The sequence below is a fragment of the Cataglyphis hispanica genome, chromosome 9 (assembly GCF_021464435.1).
Source record: "Cataglyphis hispanica isolate Lineage 1 chromosome 9, ULB_Chis1_1.0, whole genome shotgun sequence".
Lineage (NCBI taxonomy): Eukaryota > Metazoa > Arthropoda > Insecta > Hymenoptera > Formicidae > Cataglyphis > Cataglyphis hispanica.
The window spans coordinates 5,202,364-5,225,009 of record NC_065962.1 but is presented as its reverse complement, the minus strand read 5'-3'; the positions used below and the strand labels follow the sequence as shown (position 1 = coordinate 5,225,009).

Sequence of the window (22,646 nt, the reverse complement as noted above, 5' to 3'; positions counted from 1 at the left end):
AACCAAATTATTTAATAAACAATTATCACGCCGACGCGATACCGCCAACACCTTATAAATAAGCGCTCCACCGACTAAACAGACAGAATCTTCTCCGCCGCTCTGAAGTCAGTGAGACGCTCAGAGCACTCCGAAGAACCTTCACAAGCGAGATCGAGGTTGGGTGTACTCCGCCTCTACTGGGCTTTCCCAGCATCCCGCAAGCAAAGCGTTCCTACCGCACTCCCGATCGTCCGGCAATATTTCTAGCGGTGGGAATTTACCCGCCACCGACGGATATTCCCGTCTGCCGGACGCTCCTATTCCGCCCGCGAACCGTTCCCGTTAATCCGGAAATTATTGCGAGGTATCTCGCGAGCCGACACAATCCGACCAGGACTCGCCATTATTACGGCAACAGAATCCGCGCGTCTAGGGCCTTGAGACCACCCTACGCGCCGAATTTGGCGACACACGATTCGCCAAGCCGCGAGGTTCCCGCCTCTCACGGAGACATCATTGCGCGCCATCGCGTTATCTATCCGACAGGTGATACCACCCATCGATCACAGGCATCGATTATCGCGCACTGCGTTCGATCAGCCGCATAAAATCGCGCCTTTCGCGAGTGCACTCCAAGCGTGCACTCGAGGGCATCACGCACCAAATCGCACCACCGCGGTGCATCCGCTTACTGTTTGAAATACATACACACGCTCACGCATCACTCTCTCTCTCTTGGGTGAGTTGACATGTTGACGTGTTTTCTTTCTGTTTTTGTTCAATTTCTGCCGCTTTTTGCCCTGCGGGGCATTAATTCTTTTTACAATCTGTCAAGGGCTTCCTCTGCTTGACTTTGTGGTGCAAACAGTTTCTGTACTGGTCAATTAATCGGGCTGTTGGACAATTGCGGGGATTTTCGACTGGATTTTTTCTTGGAGTGAGTCTCATCGTTAATATTTTTCGACCTAGGCGTATTATTGTTTACGTGTGAAGGATGGAAGCCGGCGTAGGAGCTGGTGGGCAGGTTGACAATAGCGTAGGAAGGAGGGGACTCACGAGACAGTCTTCGAGCATGGCATTGTTAAATCTTTTAGATATGTCAGAGAGAGCAAATAATACAGATGCAATGAATAGCTCGAGAGTAAATACGCTCAGGGCTACGGTAAATAGACATACTGAGGCTGTGTCTAGGCTGCTCTTGTCCAGCAAGGAAACGGAGAAGAGAGGAATTATCGAGTCGGCTTTTCGTGCATGCAGAGATGCTTTCATGGAAGTATCCACAGTTTTGACTGGTTTAATTGAGGAAAGATCAGCATCTGCGAACTGTGCGGCGAAGGATATTAAGAAGGCTGTCGTGGAGGTGCTAGAGGACTTCTATAAAAAAGCAATAAATAATGTGAAGAGTAACGTTAGTTTTGCGGGAGCTTCAAGTGAGAAGAGCAAATCATATGCGTTTGCCGTTGGTGCTTCAGGATCTGAGGTGCGTGTCTCGCGGGGTTCGACGGTGAAGGTGTCTGACACCACCAGCTTTCTGATTGTGCCGTGTGAGAATAAAAGAGATAAATACGTCTCATCACAGGTCACTAAAAATACCTTGTGCAGGGTCTTAAAACCGGCTGACTGTGGTTTAAAGATCAGGAGGATATCTTATGCACGAGATAATGGTGTCAGAATTGAGGCATTCTTTCCTGACATTAAGAAGGTCAAGGCTCACCCTGGCCTTGCGGATGCTGGATTGACGGTGCGTGAGAACAGGAAATTGAATCCAAGGCTTATTATACATGGAGTTCCTGCCGATATGTCGGCTAAAGAGATTGAGGATGAGCTCCTGGCCCAGAACCTGAGTGATGTAGCTGCAAAGGATGCGAAGGTTGTTTATATTTTTACGCCAAAACAAGACAGGCGCATTACCAGCTGCATACTGGAGGTTACACCAGCGGTATGAAGGACCTTACTTGAATGTGGACGGATTTATCTGCGCTACTCTGCCTGCTCATTTGCGGATCATGTTCGAATTGTGCAGTGTTATAGATGTCTCTCGTTTGGCCATATTGCGAAAGATTGCAAAAGTAAACCTTCTTGCTGACATTGTGCTGGGGCACATGAGATGAAGGACTGCAAGAATAGGGATCAACTACTTAAGTGTCTGAATTGTGAGCGTCATCATATATCTCATGGTGACTTGCCCACTCCGCCATGGATGCTGCAAAATGTTCGGTACTGAATAGAAGGGTTAAGGACAAAATAGCCAATATCAGCTATGAATGATATGGAGAACGACCATGAGAACCTTAAAATTTGCCATGTAAATTGTCAGTCGCTCTTCGCACATCTGGATGAGTTTCGTCACTACTTCTGCAGTGCTGACTTCCACATCATCTGTATGTCGGAGAAGTGGCATTGGCCTGCTATTACCGATGATATGATCAGACTGCATGGATATTCTCTCTTTAGATGCGATAGAATTGAAAGATCTGGAAGTGAAGTGGCATTTTATTTGGCGGATCACTTTCGTGCCTCCATTCTTTGTTGCTCTGATGGATCTGTTACGGATAGACCAGAATTTATTATGGCGAAAATCTTATTTAACGATAGGGCTAAATTCTTGCTAGCGGTAGTATATCGATCTCCAAACTCAGGTTATCTAAACAAGTTTTTCCAGTCATTCTTGGAATTCGAGGTAAACTGTAGGCACTCGGTCAGGGACTAGGAGACTTCAATGCTGACATGAATCAAATTATCTTTGATAGCCAGCAGCTTGACTCCCTTATCTTTGCGTCGAGCTTATATCCGTTCATGTCCACTCATCACCTTAGTAACTCCAGCACGCTGTTAGATCTGTGCATTATCGATGACAGAGATAAGCTTAAGGAATTTGGTCAGCGTGGAGTAGCTTTTCTACCAGCTCATAATCTTATCTTTATAAGGTACGGAATCAAACTGCAGCGTCGTCATGGGAGGTTTGTAGTTTGCAGGGATTAGAGTGGCTTTGGTGCAACATCTTTCCAATCTGATGTTGGTGACATCGACTGGACTGACGTGTCAGTCTCGAATAATATGGAAAAGATTGAGATTTTTGGCACTAAATTTATTCAACATATTTAATGCGCATGTGCCTTTGAAACGATGATACTTCAAGAATTTTCCCGCCCCATGGTTATATAGTAATCTAGCAGTATTCTAGAACGTACGCGCTGAAATCCTCAGCGAGCCACCTCCCCTCTGATAATTTAATAGTTTTTATAGAAAAAAGATATTTACGTATAAAAGAAAGTAAAAGAAAAGCGTTGAACATTTTTTGGACTACAATTTTTACGTTTTTTATTGCGATTATTTAGAGATATGTAAAACGATGGATCTTTTTATTAGATAATGAATGTGCACTTATGTAACTTGTTTTTAACATAACACTTTTTTAAATAGTGAATATGTGTTACAAGACTTCATGCATTTATTCTAGATAATTGTTATACCATAGTAATAACTAAAAGATAATTAAAAAAAATGACATGTATTTTTTAAAACAAGATATTTTTGAATAAAACATGTGTAATGAAAGATTACAAGGCTATTTCTTCTCACGAGTACATTAAACGTGCGCAATCTGTGTCGCGTAAAATAATGTTATAAAGTTTTATGCAATGTTGTACGATGAAATGGTCATTTGAACCTTATGCAAAAAAGTTGATATATCTAATATAAACTTTAGCATATGAACTTTAAAATTAACAAATTTAAGAAATTTAAAATTAACTTTTTGCACACGAATGCTATGATATATCCCATATTTTAAGAGACAATATGTATGTGCGTGCATATGTGTATAATATGTATCAAGCGACGCCAAGAGCGGGAGAAAGAAAGAAAACGTAGGAGAGAGAGAGAGAGAGTGCTAAGTATATACAAAAAAATGTGTGGGTGAGTATGTATGTATGTATATATATATGTGTATGCATAAATATACAAATATGAGTATGCACAATGTGCATAAACAAGCAAAGAATATACTTATGTATGAAGTGTACATCATGACTGATAATTTTCATTCCTAAGGCATGCCAGAGAGAGATGCAAGAGTATTCTGAGCATTCTAAGAAACATTCCGAATTAAACCCCAATCATGAAGAAGCACAAGCGAGCAAATGCGAATAAAGTCTTTGTTTAAAATCTGTGCCAGTGTCGTCGCACTCCGAATAGACTGAGAGAGGTTATTCCAAATTTTAGCCGATGTGAATCTAAACGAACGTTTATACAGTTCCGTCATTGTAGCAGAAATAGCATATCCCTCGGAGCCTTAGTGGCACGATCTGTTGTAATCCTGCAGTTAAAATTGGAGTGTAGAAGACTTGGTTGTTTAGTTTCTAATATCATATACAATAGGCATCCAACAAACTGAGCTCTTCAAGCATTGACCTTAAGCCAACGTAGCCTTACATAATAAGGTGTAATGTGCTCATCGGCCCTCACGTTAAAGATAAATCTGATACAAGCATTCACCTCTCTATGAAGTCTCAGATTATGTTCGGTTGTCATGTCCGTATAAGCTGCACTGCAATAATCAACATGTGGATAGATCAGTGAAACGACGAGCTTAGATTTAAAAGCTTCCGGCAATGCCTGCATAGTTTCAACTGATATAGAACTGAATGGATCCTGTTTGTCATATTGATAACCTGCTTCTCCCAAGATAAAGTATTCATGATTGTGACACCGAGATATTTAATAGATGTAGAATATTGAATCCTGGACCCATCCACTCTTTTCAATTTTATTTATCATATATATGTAATACACAAATAAAATTATCATATATATGTAATTGCTACAGAACTATATGTATATATATATATATATATATATATATATATATATATATATATATATATAGTACCAAATTTATAATCAGAGATAATGGAAGACAATGCAAATTTATGTCATTTCAAACCAAATTTCAAAAATAAAAAATAATGATTATATTAAAAATAAAAAAAATAATGATTATATTAAAAATAAAAAAAATAATTTGTTTTTATTATATGAATATTTCCTATGCGCAAGAACTAATTTTATTTTTTATTAAAACATTTATAAAAATTTATGGAGTCCACAATGTATCGCACAATATTCATAAACTTATACATCGAAAATTTGAATCACTTGACAACTTCAGCGCATTTAAATTTGAAAATCATATGCAAACATTAAAGAAATTACTTAAAAAATCCGAAAAGCTATTACAACAAATAGTTTGAGATGCACTGAGAAAGAAATAAAATTAGATATATCATCATTACGAAATATTTTGTCAGATTCTATTTTACTACATCCAAATCTAGAATCATTACATTGATGGCCCACTTACATTTGACTGCAATAATCCGCAATACAAAGTTATTAAATATAGTGGAATCACATTTAAAGCTGGATTGGCAAATAATTGTTGTGACTTAAGCGGTACTATTGTTGTGTCTTAAGGTACTATTGTATGTATCGAAAATGTGGCGCATTGTAAAAAGCGAAACTCCTATGATTATAGGATATTATAGAATTTTTGGAAAAAAAGGATTTATTTGACCTTGTTCGTCTTCTTTGCTTGAGATATATTCTGTACATTTATTGTCACTTTTGAAATCCTGGCCGTTAGAAACTGTGATAAGAAAATATGTGAAATTATCTTGTGCAAATATTGAATTTGCAGTTTTTCCACTGTTACATATTGAAATATAATGTGCTCATTGGTATAGTATTAGGATGGCAGAAAAAAAATTAAATTCAATCGTTAAATTTGAATATGGCCTCCAAATTATATCAAATAATTGGTTCAGCGCAGATCTAAAAAAGGCTTTTTGACCACATTATACAAATAATAGACGATATGATGTAGCAGTCAAACAAATGGAACAGAATTTACATGATTGGAATACCCAATCAACAAAATATTTGGAACATTTTGTAAGTGACTTTCCGATTTTCTTTTTATTCTGATCTTTTTATTAAAATTAAATGAAAATGTTATATAATATATATAAAATAAATATATATAAATTGTTAAATATTACAACATAGATTTATAAGTTTTTTTAAGGATTATTTATGTTATCTTTCAAAAAGAATAAAAATTTGTTTTATATTTGTTTACTGGATAATAAAGTTATTCAGATTACATTAAAAATGGTAGCACTAATATGAATTTTATTTATTTTAACTTACTTTTCCTACTTTTTGCAAATAAAGATGATAATTTAAAATTAATAAATATTAATATATCCATTATGATATGCTATCATATTGTTATATATTATTCGAGAGTAAGAACATTGAAATATTATATTATAAAGATTTAACACTTTCAATTTTCAATTTGAAGTAACTTACAAAGATCCAAGATGTACATGAAGAAATATAGCGTTTTCGACTATACCTGTTTTACTAGTGGGTCGAAAATGTTAATAAATTGATTAAAATAATATAACATTGTTTTTTTCAGCTTGTTATGAAAAAGGGAGAAAAAAATTAAAAGATGCCGAAGATTTGTCAGATATAAATTCTTGCATTAAATCCGAAGAATATTTAAAAAAGTCACGTAAAATTAGAGCTGCCAGAGTAATAAGTGACTCATCATATAGTAATGATGAATTATTTGATGATGAATTATTAAAAAATGTTCCAAAATTCCGGAAAAACAACAAATAATGACTACACATAAACAACGACAATAAAAAAAGTTATGCAAAAAGGTGAATATCTAATAATACAATAATAATAGATATCAAAAATGACTAGTTATAATATATAATAAAGTAAAATTAATCTTTAGGAAATGCGAATGTCTCTTATGCAAGAAAACAAACCCAAATATATAAAAATAAGTGCATAATAGAAAAATTTTGCTCTGAGAAAATGACAAATAGAAAATTTCAGTGAGTATAATATTTTTAAAAGAAAACATAGAAACTTAAAATTATAATGAAAGGAGAAAAGAATAAAGATAGAAAGAAGAAAAATAAATAAATTTACATTGAAGTTTAAAAATTAATATCAAGAAATAATGCAATAATGAAAATAGATAAGCTGTCAAACGTTAAATTTTTCTTTTAAAATTACAGCAACATATGAATATTGATAAATCAACATTAGATGAACAGAGAACTTCCAAGTATAATCTACAAGATAATCATGGATATCACAATCTGAAAATCTTTTTGCCAGAAGCAAGCAACGAATTGCCAGTGTAAACATTGATGATTTAGGTATATTTGTAACTTATATGCAATATTAATAATTATAAGATAACAATGTATACCTATATGTATATTTATATTATATGTGTAATTTCATACTTTCGTGATGTTTTTAAACATTTTATATAACAAAAATCCCAAAAGAAATTTATTCATTTTTTATTTATTTCTTACAAATAAAAAAAAAGTAAATTCTTTTTGGGATTTTTATTATTTTTATTATTTATTATTTATTAATTATCTAATATATAATATATTCACGCTAATTTATATTATAATAATAAAATCTTTTACTATTTTTAGAATCACAATCTCAAAACTTGTTTGCCAGAATCAAGCAACGAATTTTCAATCTAAATGTTGATGATAATTTAGATATATTTATAACTTATATTTATTTTTTTATTTGAATTAGGATATGCTGTATAATACATTTTGTAATATTTATTTTTGCGTAATATTGTTTTTCTGCGTATATTGTGAATTTTTATAATTGTAGAAAATTCGCATTTTGCGTTTATGTTTTTATAAGCATAATTACATACATATTTTCATTGAATTACAGAAAATGAAAACTTTCGCCGATTCGTTATTAAAAAACTAATATCTTTGGAGATGAAAATGAATATAATCCAAAGATATCAAAAGAATATTTTACAGAAACAGTCAATTGTTTCTAAGGACTCCATGGATTCAGAAGAAAGAGAAATCGATATTTTTCAAAATTCACTCAAAAATGAAAATGAGCTGGAAGCAGTAGAAACAAAGTTAAATAACGACTTAACTTATAAAAAATATACGGTGAGTTATATCTCTATTTTTTTAAAAAATAATTTTAAATATAAAATAATTGCGCAATTATATGTCTGATGTTCTACATAGAATAAGTTTATGTAATTGTATAGTAATTAAGTAATTTTAATTAAGTAATTAGAGTAATTAAATAATAGTTATTCAATATTATGAAACAATTGAATAATATAGTGATGTAAATATTTGCACGTTAAAAAAAATAATATAAATAATTGAATATTAATAATGTGCAAGATAATTTTATTACAAATATTTTAAAGATGAATATTACTTTACTATCATATATTAATTTTCTTATAAAAGCTAATTTTCTTATAAAAGCCTAAAAGTTTATTTGTATTTAAAGTTTCCCTCCATAAAAATTTTCTACTGCATTTCTCAAAATTTGAGTTTTTATCAAGTATATATTTTATTTTGTAATATTATTACAAAGCTTTTTAAGATAAAACTAAGTCAGTAAATAATATTAGACAAAACGTCCAACTGATAACAGTGTAATTATATTTTAGATTAAACAATTAGCCCGAGTTGTAAACCACGATACAAACGTCATGCATACGACTTATGAGACAAATTTTCACAAACCAGTTGGCAATGAGATATAGTTGGTATGGAGCAAAGAACGAAAATATATTCTCAAACTTACAATTGTGTAAAGTAATTATGTGTAAGTATAATAAATTCAAAATTGCAATTTTGAATTATTGAATGGCATAATTTTATACACAAAATATATATATTTATAAATATATCTATAACAATTTACTTTTATTAAATCAAATAGAGATATTTTTTATAAATATTGATATTTTAAGCAATTTTTATATTGACATTAAAACAAATTTGTTCTTGTATTTTGTAATCGATTTAAATTTAAATAAATTTTTTAAATATAATTCTTACAAATTACTAATATTTAAAAATTAATATGTTTTAGGTGTGATAAGAAATTCTCATGGAGATACAACGGTTGATTAGATAGCATCTGCAATAAAAATATGATTAGCCCATGCAAAAGAACGCGCTGCCAAAGAAAAAAGTGATATGTAAATAATGTAAATACGGAAATGTTTTAATTCCTAAGTTGTTGTATTTTAAGTTGTTGTATTTTAAGTTGTTGTAATGTTTTAGTTCCTAAATGTTCGTTGAGATTTACATACAATATATGTAATATATGATAGCATGCAGAGATATATATGCAGAGAATATAATATATAATAATAACAATGTTCTATATAAAGAAAATTTATTAATAATGTATATTATATAATATATGTGCAATATAAAAACAAGAGAGAAATTTTTTCTATTTAAAAGTAGATACTTCATATAAAAATAAATACAAAGTATGAAATAATATTTTTTTGTCTAAAGTTTTGTTTATAAACTAAATAATTTCACATTTTTATTTATTTTTTACATCTAAGAAGAATCTATTTTTTTATTTTATACCTATATATTCCAATAATTATCTATCTTTTACAAACATATATTTATATATAATTTATTAGTAATATGCTTAAAATATTCTACAAATATACTGATATACCAAAGGTATTTCTAGTAGACACTGCGGTAATATAATCAAAATATTTTATTAATATTCTTATAATATACTAAGAAATATTCTCAGCATATACTGAGCAGGTTTCAGGGCAGACATAGGAACATCCCCCGCATATTTTCAAAATGTTATAGTACGTATTTCGAATATCAATGGGATATACACAATCTACGTTTGCGATATACTGCGTATATGCTCAGAATCTACCGGTGCTGTGTGGGAAATTTGATATAATATATTACATTGTTCTTTGAAAAACAGAAAATTTTATACGTTTGCTTTTATGCTAATTTTGAGATATTCCATAAAAGAAACTTCAACGTTATCGTTTGATTATCGAATTAATATAATCTCATTATTTCAGATCCCAACTGTATCACTTATTTGCGGATTATCTGGATTCTTCTCCTATTTTCTTCACTGTGGAATGCAGAAAGGTAAGATTATAGTTTTTTTTTCCGCGCATTTTTCAACACTTTTTAGCAAATTTTTTATTATAAATTTTTTACTGATTAAATTTGAACTAAGTAAATTTTTGTTCGTCATTAGGGATATATATGATTTTATTTAAAATTGATCAAAATTACAAAATTTATATAAAATAATAATGTTAAATTTCATTCATTGATTTTAATTTCTGTCAATGCATTCAGTACTATTAAAACTCGAAAACAATACAATCCTAGAAAATTTCTATATCTAAATAAATAGCCAAAAAATATTAAATTTAAATATTAAATACATACGCAACGATATAACACACGATATTTCCACATATTAGATTAATAAAATACAGAATCAGACAGCGTTAAATATACAAGGATATGGACAGAATTGTACATAACAACTATATGTGATTAATTATATAAAATTCCTGGCGTAAACGAAGTTTTTGCTTGTAGCACTGAGACATTACTGAATCACATCACGGGATAATTGAGGAATCGCCTATAAAACGCAACGGAACGAGAACGAAGAACTTGTCTTGCTTCGGATGGATCGAAGTAACGCACGATTAATTGTTTTATAAATTTTCAAATTTTGTCTTTCAAGTTTTTTATATATATTTGTAATATATAATTTGTAATATGTAATATATAATAATTTATATATTTGTAATAAGCCTCTAAAATTGAATAATACTTTTCTATTGGTACGGATTGATACGATTTTGCTTGAAAAAATGATTTAAATTTTTTTATTATTTATTAATGCATTAAAATTTTTAATATTAGAGTTATGTTACGTACTTTTTTTAAAAGAACATGCTTTTTTTCTTTTTGTAAACGTTCCAATTATGAGATTATAAAAAATATTTTTTATTTATTTTGCAATTTATATATATATATATATATATATATATATATATATATATATATATATTAATAAGCGGAGCAATCTAAAAGTATTTATTATTTATTATTGATGGTTAAAAATCACGTATACACATTAATATGGTCTCATTATTTGAATTAATTAAATAAATAACAATTTAGAAGAAAAGACTTTTAGATAAATCTTATAAAAATTTCTATGAAAAAAATATTTTTTAGAATTTATAAAATTATTTTATATATCTGCTTATTATTATATGTTTCGGATATAAAATTTGCCACATAAAAAAATAATTGTTTGAAATATTAATTATATTTTGGGCACCGCTATAGTTTGAATTTTATATTTGTATACAGACAGCGTTCTGTAACATACAAATATAATTTCTTCTCAAAACCAACAATTCCGCTGTTGCGCATCAGTGCCGGTGAGTAATGAATTTTCATTTACTTATGTAGTGAAAATCATTTTTTTTATATATATTTTTATTTATATAGAAAAAATTATTTTTTTTACAAAATAAATTATTTATTTATTATAAAAATTATCTTCTATAATATAATTAATGTTTTTCAAAATGTAATTATTATTTATTTTTATTTTGCTGTCGTACATTTCTTGTATATAACTTAATAATCTGTAAGCGCAAAAATATATTAAGTACTTTTTTATATTCTCCCATACTAATTTTCGCAAAAAATATAATTTTTATATAATTTTAATGACATAAAATAAATTTTATGATCTACCAAATCTTGTTGTTTAATACAAAACAATTGATCGGTTTTTAATACTTTATAAGCACTTTTGTGGTGATTAAAATTTAAAGCAGAAAGCTTCGCAAATAAAAAGAATAAATTCTTTTCTTTGATTTAAAATAATGAATTGAATTTCTTTCCAAGTGAACGTTCATATGATATTATCAATTTCATAACGTGTTTCATTTATTATAATCCAATATACACAATTTATAAAGTATTATATAAAGTTATCGTATATTATTTCTGAATGTAAAACATTTTTTATATCCTAAATTAAATTATTTTTAAACTTAAAACATTGTTTGAAAATAATTTAAATCAACCTGAGAGGAGGAAGAGGCCTAAGAAAGGCATCAGATATTGCTGATGCCTTGTAAGTAATTTGTTATTCATCTATTAATTATTTATTATTTGCAATTTAAATTGAACAATTAATTACGTAATTTGGTTTTTTATTTATATGATTTAAGCAAAAGAAAATTAGAGAAAAAGATTTTTATAAAATCTATATTTTTGTCAAAGTTTCTACTTTTAGATTATCACTTTATATAAAACTATTAGAGTTATTAGTAATGTTTTTTCCAAAATTTATAAAATTATTTTATTAATTTACTTATTATTATATGCATTTAATATAAAATTCAATGTGTATAAGGAATTTTTTTTAATGTATAATAATTATTTTGAGTATTACCACAATTTGGATCTTTTATTTATATGTTACAGATCAACGTACAAATTCGTCCGCAATTCCTAACGACCCTAACATCTTTAGAGGAGGAGGCCTAGGAAAGGCATCCTGTACCGGAGCAAGTCAAGGGTGAATATTTATTATTTATATTTATTACATATATATTGATTGTTAAAAATTGTATACGCATTAATTCGGTTTCATTATATGAATTAATTAAACAAAAAGAAAATTAGAAGGGAAGACTTTTAGATAAAAATTTCTATAAAAAAAAGATTTTTTTAAATTTACAAAATTGTTTTATATAATTTCAGAATCATAAATACATTCTTTCATAAAGACAAAATGTACAAGACAAGTTAAAGTCATCTTCTTTTACTAATTCTGTATAATTCCGTCATTAATTTCAAAAAAGAATAAAAAATTATACATAAAACTATTGACGATACAAAATAAAAATTCATCACTCACCGGCCACTGATGCGCAACATCGAAATTGTCGGTCTTGAGGCTACGCTGTCTGTAACATACAAATATAAAATTCAAATTATAGCAATGCCCAAAATATAATTAATATTTCAAAAAATTATTATTTTATATACCGAATTTTATATCCGATGCGTACAATAATAAACAGATGCATAAATATAAAATAATTTTATAAATTCTAAAAAATCTTTTTTTCATAGAAATTTTTATAAGATATATCTAAAAGTTTTCCCTTCTAATTTTTCATTTATTTAATTAATTTAAATAATAAGACCAGATTAATGCGTATACATGATTTTTAACAATCAGTATACAAATAATACTCACTCTTGAGTTGCTCCGCCGATGCAGGATGCCTCTCCTAGGTCTCCTCCTCCTCTCAGGATGTTAGAGGATGTTTTTGCGATGATCTGTAATAATTAAATAACAGATCCAAATTGTAGCAGAACTCAAAATAATTATTAAAAAAAAATTTATTATACACATTAAATTTTTATATTAAATGCATATAATAATAAGTAGATTGACAAAATAATTTTATAAATTATGAAAAAAAACATTATTAATAACTCTAATAGTTTCATATGAATTTATAATCTAGAAGTAATAAATAAATTTTAAAAAATTATAAAAATAATTATTATATCTTTAATCTTAGCCGCTCTATCCAAGCTTTATATAATCGTCATGACTAGAAGTTAAATGCGGGATAAGTAGCACAACATGCGCCGCACGAACGAACCAGCAATTACTGTGTTTGTAATGTTTTTGGAATGTTGAGTAACATTATCATGAAATATTACAATTACACGTTCTAATAATGTCTCCAAAATATTACATTGCAATTTGCAAGATTGTAACATTACTGCAATGTAACTGCAATGAAGATTATTATAGAATAGAATAGAATAGAATGTATCTTTATTGATTCCCTCAGGGTTTCAATTACACGTCTGATTTACACTTGCCCCCTCCTTATCACCCCGACCTGGCTCTTAGCCTCACAATCTGATTCCCCCCTCCCTTTCTCGCCTCTTGACCTTCCCTTTTCTTTACCCTCTCCTTTGTCCTTCCTTCTTCTCTTCCTCCTTCTTATCTAGACCTCTTCTCCCACCATACTTTTCTCTCCTCATCCCACTTCCATTCCTTTCCATCTATCTACAACCTCCTATTATCCACCAATATACTTCTTCCTTTCCTTCTTTCCTCCCTTGCCTTCTCCACCAGTCTCCATCTTAATCTCCTTTCTTCCATTGACAAATCCTCGTCCACAACTACTCCCCATTTCCTCCTAATCTCTCCTCTCCTCTCCAGGAGCTCTTCTCTGTCTTCTTTCTCCTCTACCCCTATCAAAAGCACCTTTCTTCTTCCTTCTCCTTCTCTTTCTATTGCCCTATCCATCTTCCTGTCCATCACTCTCCATCATTCCTTGCCATCTTCACTCCTTCCATTCCTCCTCTCCATTCCCTCCTCCATTCCTCCATTCCTTCCCTCCCATTCCCTTCCCTTCCTCTCTGCCCTTCCTTCATTTCCTTTTTCCCTAATTCTCCTCTTCTTCCTTCCTTCCCACTTATCTCTTCTTTCTTCTCCTCTGTCTTGTCACTCTCCATCCTTTTCTTCTTATTTCCCATCGTGCATCTTCTCTCCTCTTCCTCACACTTGCCTTCCCCGTCATTTTCTCTTTCGAGCTCCTGACGCTCTTCTCGTCCCCTCTCCACCATCTCCCGTCTCTCTTTCCTGCTCCCTCGACACTTGCATTTCCTTCCATTCCCCTCATCTTCTGCATCTTTCTTCCTACCTTTACCCTCCTCTTCTGCCTTTGATTTCCTTATCTCTTTTTCAGCTTCCTCTTCGCTCTCCCCCTCCAGGTCCCTCCATGAAAATTATTATAAATATACCAATTATATGATCTATTTATGATAATTTTAATATATAATATTTTATATTATTTTCGAAGCTTGAAAAATGATTATAGTAGGATTATGTAAAAGATAGATTAATTTTATTTGGTCATTTTATAATTTTCGTAAATGAAATAATAAAACCTTTAAATTATATATTATTCTTTTTATTATAATTATTATTGCAGAATTTTATAGTTATTACAGAATTATTCAACAATCTTATGTGTATCCTGACTAGAAACATTCATAGAAACGTTCATAGGAACATATTTACAATATTAAAAATAATAATTATATATATATATATATATATATATATATATATATATATATATATTGTAATATTTCATGATAATGTTACCGCAAAATTCCAAAAACATTACAAACACAGTAATTGCTGGTTCGTTCGTGCGCCGCATGTTGTGGTATCTATCCTGCATTTAACTTCTAGTCATACATTTAATTTTTGAACTAAAACAAATATAACTATAACTATAACTATAACAAATATAAACTTTCTTTCTCTCTCTCTCTCTCTCTCTCTCTCTATATATATATATATATATATATATATATATTATTATATGTATAATTTGCGGAATGAAAATTGCAAGATAAATATTGTACAATAAATTTTTTACAATCTCAAAATTGAATCGAATGTTTAAGAAAGGAAAAAATTACTTACGCACACTATTTTAAAAGAAGATATGTAATGTAATTGTATATTAAAAATTTAGTGCATTAATAAATAATAAAAAATTTATTTTGATCAAAATTGTTTGCATTTCAGCAATTGTTTTAAGAAATTTGCCAGTAACACTGGCTACTTATATAATGTAAAGAATGTTGCAACATGGAGAATATGATGCTGGTTATAATCAATTAATGAATAATGTAATGTTTTATAGGGTTTCAAAATGTACGTTTATCTATTAAGAAAATAAAAAGTTTCAAAAATATACCACCATCTCCTTATTTAAAAAATATGCAAAAAGAAATAAATTTAGACTTATTACATTCAGTCATAGATTTTTGGGCAATCAAATATAATTTTCGGAACATCAACAATAGATGAATCAATACCAGCACTATATAACTAATATTGAAGATAAGAAAAATAATAATTTTTTTTTATTTATATATTTTCTATTTATATATTTTATTATAAAGTTTTCACATTTTTAATATTATGTCAATTTTGTGAAGAAATGTTTCAGAATCACACATTTTATATATGTAAAACCAAAATTTGCAAAATAAATTAAGCAAATTTTATATATTTTTGATTGGCCAAATTCCGTCATGGAATTTTACAATATCATACCATCATTAATTGCAAATAAAAACATTAGTTAGGATTATGAAGTAACAATTTTATTTATACGGATCGGATTTTCAAATGCATAAACAATGATTTCTTACATAACGGTTATCATCAATCTATTATATAATACAAACGCAAAATTTATTGCATAGTTTATTATTAAAACTTGAACATTCCCAATATGATATAATATATGGAAATGCAACTATTGCTAGAACTGCATTACGGAATCCGTTTAATATCATAAAATTTTATATATATATATATATATATATATATATATATATATATATATAATTGTGTAAATTTATACGTAGATGTATATAATAAAGAAGAAAGAATATTATATAGACAATGCTTTTTGTTCTAAAAATATGTTTATATTAGACACAATGACTAGCATTAATGATTTATTGCAACAATCGCAAACGGGTAGAATAATTTTACAAGTTTCTTAAACTACAGAACTTAATAATTCTACGAGAAATAAAATATGTAACATAATTTGATTATTGATGTGCAATATTAATGAAACCATGTAATAAAAAACTAAATATATTTGAAGAATGGCCACTTTTCAAACATCCAAATGGATATGAGCTTATCCAATATAAGTGTAATCAAATGCAGGTATTAGATCTCGGTTTAACTATAGAAAAATGGAACGAGTTTTTCAATAAGATTATTCAACATACAAAATACTTCAATTATTGTAAAAATGATAATTTTACTGAATTATTGAAAAAATTAAATTTTGATATATTTGAAGGGAAATTCATTATTCCTATAGCATACGTTGTGCACATGTGTTTACTTATTACAATTTTGGATTTTTTAGATTCAAAACTAACAATTGCTATATATCTTCTTTCCTATTTGATACTTCCAAAGCAAAGAGTTAAACAAAAAAATAGTGGAAAAGCTAAACATTATAGTAAAATCAATTATTTTATTTTAAGAGATAGCATGGTAAAATGTGCAACTGTTAGTACATTAATGTGCAAAATTTTTATTTAAATATTTATATATACATATGTATAGAATATTGATAAATTTAATATATGAATATTTTGTTGTAGACTTGGTGATATTATGAAAATTCGTCAAGAAAGCAGTGATAAGGCAAAAAAAATGCGAACATTTGTATAACTTTATAATAGTTATGGATCAAATTAAAAACATATTGCAATCATATGTCAGTATAGACAAAATTTTATATTCTACAAAATTTACATTAGAAGCTTTAAATGTTTGCTTTAAAGTCTTCCACGTTTTACAAATTAATTATCCAGATGTTAGTAAATATTTATGAATGCTGATACAAAAAGGATTATATAAGTTTTGCACAAATTGGAATATGTCATTTTCAAATACGGAACATCTATTGAAGAAGCTTATGTCAAATAATTTAATCGAAAACATCGAATGAATAATTAAAGCAACTAATAACTATATTTTTATTTTTAAACTTAAAGTAAGGTTTTGGTTTTCATTCCTAAAATTAATGTAAGTTATTGTTTTATTATTTTTTCCAAAATAAAAGTTTACTTGTTTATAAAATTTTATTTAATAATATAATATTCTAATAGTGGAGATTATATGTACAATTTTTTAAATAATTTTTATAAAATATTTATTTTATATTATAAATTTATATGTCAATTGGTTATAATTATAAAGTATAATAGCAAAGTTTTATGTTCAAAATGTTTAATTGTATGTTTTGTAATAAATCGTTTTTATTTTTTGAATATTTCAAATATGAATATAACAAATATTATTTTAAGCTTATATATAAGCATAATAATCAAGTAAATTCAGAAATTAAATGTAATTTTTTTAATTGCACAAATTCGTATAATACTGTTTACTTTCGTTTTTGACATATACATATCACAATAAAAAAACCTCACAAAGGTAAAAAAAAAAAGTATGCCAAATACATAAAAAATATTCCTTGTACACAACAGAAAGATGAAAAGATACTTATCTCTGAAAAATAACTGATAAAAAAATTTTAGTATTTACAAATATTTACAAGTAATTCAGTTTGTAAAGATTTGTAATTTGAAATAGTAGATATCATAAAATCAATTTTTATAGAAGTGTTTTAGACAGATTTTCTCCTTAAAATTGAAACATATTTAATTTTTATTAACAGAATGATTTCCGAAATAAGTTTAATTTTGAATAGTATATCACAAATTACATTACTTTAAAGTTTATTAAAGGTGTTATATACTATAATATCAAATTATATTGTTAATGTTAAGTGCAATTAGAATTCTTTTGATTTACAAAGTATATCTTACAGGATGTATAATTTGAAAGAAAATTTTTCGTAAACTCTAAGTCGGGGCGCGTATAAAACAAACTTACAAAGCAAAATATAAAAACTTGGCGTGCCCGTTATAAACAAACTAGATTTGTGTTGTCTATACAATATTGCATGTGATATGAAAACTATTTGCATATTATATCATATATTTATTTGTATACATATATATGTATGTATGTATGTATATATATATATATATATATATATATATATATATATATATATATATATAGTTCATAATATTCAGTCAAGTAAAAAACGAAAAAGAAGTAATAAAAGATCTATCCCGTTAAACGAATTGATAAATAATGGAAGGAAGACTCAAGATTTTAATTTAATTACCGATATTAAATAATAAAGAAAATTATGATTCTTAATTCTTAATCTAATTATGAAAATTATATTTCTTCAAGATTTCAGTAAAATTTCATAAAATGTTAAATATAACGTTGCATTTAATTACAAAATTATATTATTTTAAAAAATTTAATAGAAAAAATGTTCATGAAATTATTAATAAATATTTTTTTCTAATTATTTGTCTGAAAGTTTTGAAATGTTGCCAAAAAAGATGTGGCAATAGTAACATACATAATAATTTAAATATCATATAATGATTTAAATATCATAAAAAATCATTTTAAAAAATTATAAAGTGAGCATTACACTTTTCAATCCTTAATCAATATTAATTATTTAATTAAATCCTCACAAATAATAATTGATTTTTTTTAGCCAAAAAAAAAATTAAAAAAACAATTAGTCATAAAATTAGAAAATTAATATATATATATATATATATATATATATATATATATATATAAATTGCAGAATAAATAAAATAAATAAAAAAAGAGATTTTTTATAATCTCATAATTAAAGAACGTTTACGAAAAGAAGAATTGCATGTTACTTTAAGAGAAGATATGTAACATAACTATATATTAAATTTTTGTATTAATAAATAATAAAAGCTTTAAATCAGATCGTAAAGAGACCGTGTTTGGTAGGAAAGCGGGATGATGGCTAGTTCACAAGCCATTAAAAAAAAAAAGTAAATAAAAAGTAAATATTATCATACATTTTATATTTTATAAAATTTTTGCAACAAATTTTGCTACGACATGAGTACAAATCGAAAATTCATAAAAAGTCATTATATTATACGACATTTATTATATTTATTGTAGAGTATATAAAATATATAAAGTAAAGTATATGAAAGTATATAAGAATAATAAAGGTGGGGAATAATATAAGAAATAACACAGTTCATATTAAAATCATATATGTATATTATATGTATTAAAATATAATATATTATATATAATATATTATAATATATATATATATATATATATATATATATATATATATATATAAGTCCATTATCAATAAAAAAAATTCAAACATAAAATATATTTTATAATTATTTAAAAAAAAGTGTTTCAAATATGAAATAAATATTTCAAAAATATTGGATAATGATCGGTTTTTTGGCTGCAAAAATGTCTCGCTGCACGTGGCTTATTTGAACAAATCTAAACGAAATTAATAATTGAGCCAATAATTAGCTTACTCGTTCGCGAAATAAGACACAGAAGTTCGAAAAATATATTTCACACTGGTCTTTATATATAATGTAAATTATCCTGTTCATCACGACTTCAAATATGTATGATAATAACAACGCTGACCTTCAAAGGTAACAACGCATAAAAGCACGATATTCGCGTATTCTAGATAATCTTGAAAATGACAAAATAATTGGATAATCATGCATATTTTGACTCTCAATAAAACTAAATAAATAATCAAATAAGAAGAAAAGAAAATCCGAATTGCGAAACGCGAAAGCTGATCCGCCGCTGCGGTGCAAGAAAAGTGCGACGTAGCATGTGCGTTTAATCGATTGCGAGAACGAAATCACGCTAACTACTTATCCGAATAAAATATATCTAAAAAAATTGGCGGACTTACCTTTTTGATCGATGCTCGATTAAAAATCCCATTGGTCGTTGACGAACTTTGCTCTGCTCCGGTCTCTTCTCGGGCTGCTGCGTCTTCACTCCTCACTGAACGATGACTCATGGAACAATGATAGGCAACGAGCGAGAATCCTACAGATGTACTAATTCGATAGATCGCAATTAGGACACCTGTGGCGCTTTTGCGCTTACAGGGCCGTCTCATAACCCTCGCGATCCTTCACGGCCATATTAAGGGGTTCAATGCCTCCTGTATGCAAAATTCTTTCTATTTTAAGTTGATGAAGACGGCCTATTCAACCTAATCTTTTTCGGGACCTCCATATGTTGGCTTTCCTCCGATTTGCTCCATCCCGGATTTAGATATTGCAGTTCGGTTTCGGAGTTCCTGTGCTTCTTGCGTGTGGAGCGACTATCTTCTTTGCCGGATCTTTCCGATTTTCCAAATCTTGATTTTGCGATAGCAAAAATTAAGCAGCAAAAGCTCTCTGGGATTTTTTTGAAATTTTAATGAGATAAAAAAAAATTTATACGATTTGATAAGCTCTTGTATCTTTATCATTTATTCATGCTTTTTCTCGGGGAGGTCCCGTTTGTCTACATTCCCGATTGCCTACAGCTTCATTTGCCTACAACGTTTTGCCGACAGCTTCAATTGCCGACATTCCCGATTGCCTACAGAACGATTGCCTACAAGCATTATTGTACACATATAAAAATTAAAAGTACGAACGTACGTTTGTACACTTGTCATTATTGTGCACATACACATTGTACACATGACATTATTGTGCACATACACATTGAACACATGACATTATTGTGCACATACACATTGTACACATGACATTATTGTGCACATAATATAAGAAATTCATATTAATGTTTTGTACACATGACGTTATTGCATACATACACATTGTACACATTCGTATGATGTTGGCCGACGACTAACACTTTTTTTAAATAATTATGTGTGAAATCAATTGTATTACAATGTAAAGCAAGGTCCACCCAGACTACCGGCAGGGTGGGTGCGGGAGGGGGGCCGAAGGCTCCCCTTGCACCATCCCGTATGAGTGTATGTATGTGTGTGTGCGCGCGCGCGCGCGTGTTTCCTGTCACGTATGTACTTTAGCATATTTCAAACTTTAAATAATTAATTAAAAATAAATTATAAACTAACAAACAAAAATAAATGCACTACAATCATCTACAAATGAAATACAATTGATTTCACATCTATTTTTGTAATTTTATAGTACATGTTGGCTAGTTTCATGGTCTACAATTAAATAATTAATTAAAAATTAATTATGAACTAACAAACAAAAATAAATGCACTACAATCATCTACAAACGAAATACAATTGATTTCGCACATAATTATTTAAAAAAGTGTTAGTTGTCAGCTAACAATCATACGAATTGTTAATTTTTGATAAAAAATGCAATAAATCATAAAAATAATAATGGAGTAATATGAAGCAATTAAGGAGCAATCGTTTTATGCTGGAGTTGTAAAAAACTATTGAAAATATGTTTTTGAGTGAAAATGATTAAAATATTATAAAGAATTAATTATACAAGTTGAGTGATCTTGAATTTCATAATAAAGCAAGAAAGGAGCAATTATTCTATCAAAAAATCAATAAGAAATGTTGATTAAACTTTTTGAGATGTTTGAATATTCTCGCCGTTGGTTGCTAAGCCATGTAGTTGAGATAGACAGCCGATAGGTGGCGGTGGCGTCGCTTGGAAAATGATTAGTTTATTAATTTTTGATAAAAAATGCAATAAATCATGATGGAAAATAATGATGGAGCAATTAAAAAGCAATCGTTTTATGCTGGATATAGTTGCAAAAAATTGAAAATATATTTTTAAATAAAAATAATTTATTTTACGTTTTTTGTAAATATTTAAAAAAATATTAATTTTAAAATGGGAGCAATTGTGGATTCTGATGGAGCAATTAGGGAGCAATTGTTTGAATTATTAATTATTAAAAAATATGAATTTCCAGTTCTAACTTATTTCCGGTGTTCGATTGCTATTGTGAGCGGTTTTCTCTGCTGAACGCGGTCAGCTTTACCGATAACATAGAAGATGATTATATTCTCTGAAGGTAATACAAAAAACTTTATATATATATATATATATATATATATATATATATAATATATATATAAATTGCGCACACTCATTTTTGT

At 28.4% G+C, this 22,646-nt stretch overlaps 1 pseudogene; it reads left to right on the top strand.

Annotated features, from left to right (window-relative positions):
- Positions 1-5,760: 5,760 nt before the first annotated feature.
- LOC126851929 (uncharacterized) lies at positions 5,761-10,764 on the top strand (annotated as a pseudogene).
- Positions 10,765-22,646: the final 11,882 nt, after the last annotated feature.